The sequence below is a fragment of the Anopheles aquasalis genome, chromosome 3, assembly GCF_943734665.1.
Source record: "Anopheles aquasalis chromosome 3, idAnoAquaMG_Q_19, whole genome shotgun sequence".
NCBI lineage: Eukaryota > Metazoa > Arthropoda > Insecta > Diptera > Culicidae > Anopheles > Anopheles aquasalis.
The window spans coordinates 53,719,318-53,723,548 of NC_064878.1; positions in this window are offsets into that span (position 1 = coordinate 53,719,318).

The following is a 4,231-nucleotide window of genomic DNA, read 5'->3' on the forward strand; positions in this document are numbered from 1 at the left end:
GTCACCACTTTGAATCCCTCCCCCATCAAAAAAAAAAAACGTGAGAAGACGGTTGAACGGATGGTCGTTTCGCGTGACTATCACGGAAACCCCATAGTGCACCTCAGCCGTGGCGTGGCTCGTGCGCGGTGCCCGTGCCACATCACCATAAAGAGCGCCTCGACTCGTCACGAGTAGCTCTCAATCGAACACAGATGATGGTGATGATGATGATGATGATGAGTCGCAGGAAGAAGAGCAGTGGGAGGAAGGGAAGAACACACACAGACGCACACACGTGTGATTAGCGATTCCGCGTGGCGTTGGGGCGCGACACACAAAGTGCTACAATGTACCGCCGCCAGCCGCCGCCAGCCGCCACCACCGAGTCACCTCCACCACTGCCCCTTTTGTGGTCGACGAAGCGAAACGACGACGACGACGACGACGACGGTGGCGCGGTCGCTCGACACGATCACACGCGAGGTGAGCTCTGCCACCACCACCCACTGAGGGAGGAGGGGTGCCCCTTCTTCTACTACCACGCAGCTGCCTAATGATGGTTTGGTCGAGCACGCGCGCACGCGCAACCAACCCCCCAAACCCACCACTAACCCGTTCGTTCGTGGACCCGTGGACTCCGCCATCACATCGTTCCCACGTTCTGCGGACCATTGCCCTCGATCGCTCCGTGCGCAGTAGTCACCATCTCGCGTCGCATCGCATCGCATCGCAGCTCAGCTCAGCTCAGCTCAAGCCACTCTTGGCGGCTTGAGGCAGCTAATGGCGTGTGGAAGTGGCCGGCATCTCGTCTCTCGCTCTCCCTCTCCCTGTCTCTCTCTCTCTCGCCCTCATCCGTACTATCGATTCCATCGCCGGCCGTCCTGTCAAAGTCAAATCGAAGCGTGAAACGATAATCTCTAGCGACTGGCCTGGCCCGGCCGGTGGCGACTTAGCCCCAACGAAAAATGCCCGCCCCACCCGTCAGACCGTAACCACTCCACGAAATGGTCAAAGATGCTGTGGTGAGGGATGAGAGGAAGGGGCTGCTCTCTCTCTCTCTCTCTCTCTCTCCTTCTCTCTCTCTCTCTCACTGAGTTGGAGAAGTGCGCGTGGCCGGCGCTGACGCGAACGCGCACGCGAGCTCCATCGAGGGAGATCGATGCAGATCTTTCGACACACGGCCTCTGCGGACCTCTTTTGCGGTCACCTCCAACCGGAAACGTGACAGGCGAGAGAGCCTCCTACTACCACTAGGATCGAGTGGCGTGACCACAGCCGCAGCAGCAACAGTCGACCCTTAAAACGTGCGCACATGTCGCGGACCTTTTGGGCCCCATTGGGGGCCAGCAAGCCCATCATAACCACGTAACACGATAGGTGGCGATGGAGGTGACCCTATATATAGAGGGAAGGGTATAGACGGCCACGCGTGGACAGGCGGTGACGTGATCGAGACTGTGCTTAAGATAAGGCAGCGCTCATCGCCCGAGGATCGTAGGTGATCGATCGCTAGGCGTGGAAGGTAGATTAGCCTAAAGGGAGTGGTGATCAGAGAGCATCTGAAGATCTTCTCTTGCTATCAGGTGGTTCTTTTCCGCATGCAACAGGTTTCTTGGGATCGAATATGAGGAAAAGTCGTGGAAAAGATAGATCTTTTACGTTGTTTTTGGTAGCATTTGAAACCGAAGAGGATCAGGGATGAGGAACTGTAAGAGTTGCAGTAAGAACTGAGGATTAGATCGTCTAAACTCATCTTCTATTCAGTCCAGATAGATTACATTTATGTGTTTTAATGTGATTATTTCAGAAATTAAATGTATTTTATTGATTCGGGCCACAGTAGCAGATGGATTCTTTTATTGAACAATGAATATTATACGAACTGTTCTAAGGAAATTCGTACCAATTACAGACGCAGTCATCGATTGCTGAAGCCTCGTGATCTCATACTTTAATGTCCTATAAAGAGAGCTCATCCAGAACTATTAACCAGTTTGTAGCATAATTAGCGGATCTCGAAATTAGATGCAAATCAGAAGCACCGCGGAACTCCATCCTCTTCTGAGCCAGCAGTCACTTCGAATGGCGGCATGTCAACTGCGAGTCAAACGGAGCATAAATAATAGACCGAACGCAGAGATCGTACGCGAGCGCTTCGCTCCAAACAGCTCCAAACTATGCGGACAATGTTGCCACCGTGGCCACACTAACTGTCAAAGATCATTAAAGTGTACGACGCTGGGCTGGGAGCGAAGGGGGGGGGGGGGGGTCCACCAATATGTCCGTTTGTCAAATGCGTCCTCCTGTCACAGAAGAAGTGTGTAGTCGGGAGGATCGTCGGGTAAAATTAACCTCACTCGTTCGTTCGCGCGCTAGCTTGCTGTGTCCATGGCATGAATCGGTAAATCATTAACGGACCACCACAACCAATACAGTCCATGATGGTGGTTCGTGGCGCGTTGCACGCACGCTCGTGGATTCGGATGGGGGGCGAAATGGAAACAAATTGAAAGTAAACACAAAACACGGTGGTCTCCCACCACCACCTCCACCACGTACTTCCCACTCGCCATCATGGTGGCGTTATCGCCAACGACGTCAAAGTCGAGGATCACCTTTCGACCTCGGAGGTGTGTGCGGTTGGGCACGGGCTTTTGGCAACAAATCCCGAACAACGTTGGCAAACCATCGCTCGCTCCAATTGTATAAACATTTCGTGGAGTATGGTCGGCGCCACACGGTGTGTGGAGTTGCTGCAACTTTGTTGCACTTCGGGGCAAATGGCGCAGTTGGGCGCAAATGGTCGCCCAAAAACATACGGCGCTTCGACCTCCCAGTTTCCCGATAATGTCCTGATCGTGCACACGTTTCATTCATCTATTTTTGGTCACCATTATCGTGTGAACGAGAAAGGGAGAGAGAGAGAGAGAGCGTGCGAAGGGAGTACAGGAGAGGTGCATTCATTGCAGTACGCTCCATTGGACTTCGGTTTTTCCGCCGTTTCGAAACTTTCGAGCGTTTAATAGTTCAATGCTCACGTGACGCATGAGTCCCGCCCAGAGAGAGGGGTACGCTGACCTGGAGGATTTGGTTTGCAAACGCAGCGCTTACATTTGGTTAAATTGGTCAACTCTACTACTCAAGAATGGCGGTTGGCTAGGGTTAGGAATTTTAATGTTTGCCCTAGCAAGCGCATAGACAATGGATTAGATCCCCGAAGTGATCTCCTCGTGGTCGGGCGATCCGGCAAAAGCCAGAAAGCGCATCATCAGAAGCATCACGAGACTGTCGCGCGAGATTCGCTTCGCGAGCCCGAACTGCCCGAAGGACTGCCGGTCACGTGTCGCGAGAATTTGAATTTAGTGACACGCCTCGGTGGTGCGCGCGCGCGAGGCTCGAAGGCAATGCTCCCTCCCTGGACTAAGTGGGTCGGTCTGATGCTTGCAAGATGCGTGATGAGCGATTCATGAGCTCGAGAGTCGAATCTCGTGTACCGATTCCTGTATTCCATTAGCTGCCCCTCCCTTCCTCCCTCGATCCGTGGTCACGTGAGGCCGAATCCGGCGCGTGCAGACAGGCAGACCAACCGATCGGTGGTGGAAGATGGAATTCACTTACTTTTCGATCGCACTTCAAATTGAATCACGTGACTAACCTGCGGAGAGGGAAAAGAGTTGGTCGAGACGGGGAGAGGTGGCCGTTTTGGGTCGCCGGAAACCACACCCTAGAGTCGGGGTACGGGTCCGCTCCCGGTGAATCTCGTGACTGCGTCGGAAGATTTGCATTCGAGCGAAAGAGCATTTGAAAGACGAACTGCATTGCGAATGGCGCATTAGAATGGGGTCGTCTTCGTCGTCACAGCTCCTCTCTTTAACGCTGCTTTTGGAAGACGTCGAGATTATCAAATCCGCCCTCCGTTGTTGGCGAATATCGATTTGAAATTCTTTCTGGCCTCGGATTGCGAAACGTGATCGACCGTCGGCACTGTTTTCACTTTCAATCCGATGTTGTCGTCGCGTGAATTGCAATATTATTGCGCGGTATTAATTATTCTGGGGGTTTGGTTTTTCGTTGTCTCCCGATGTAACTGGTTCATTATATTATGCAGCCATCCAAGGGGGTGGATTTGATCCGCGAAATTTATTCCTGATCCTTCGATGTTGACATCCCGTGTTGCGCACATCGCATGAGATGTTGAAATCCAAGCAATCCTGGTACTCGAATGGAATCAAATTGAACTGCGATCGCA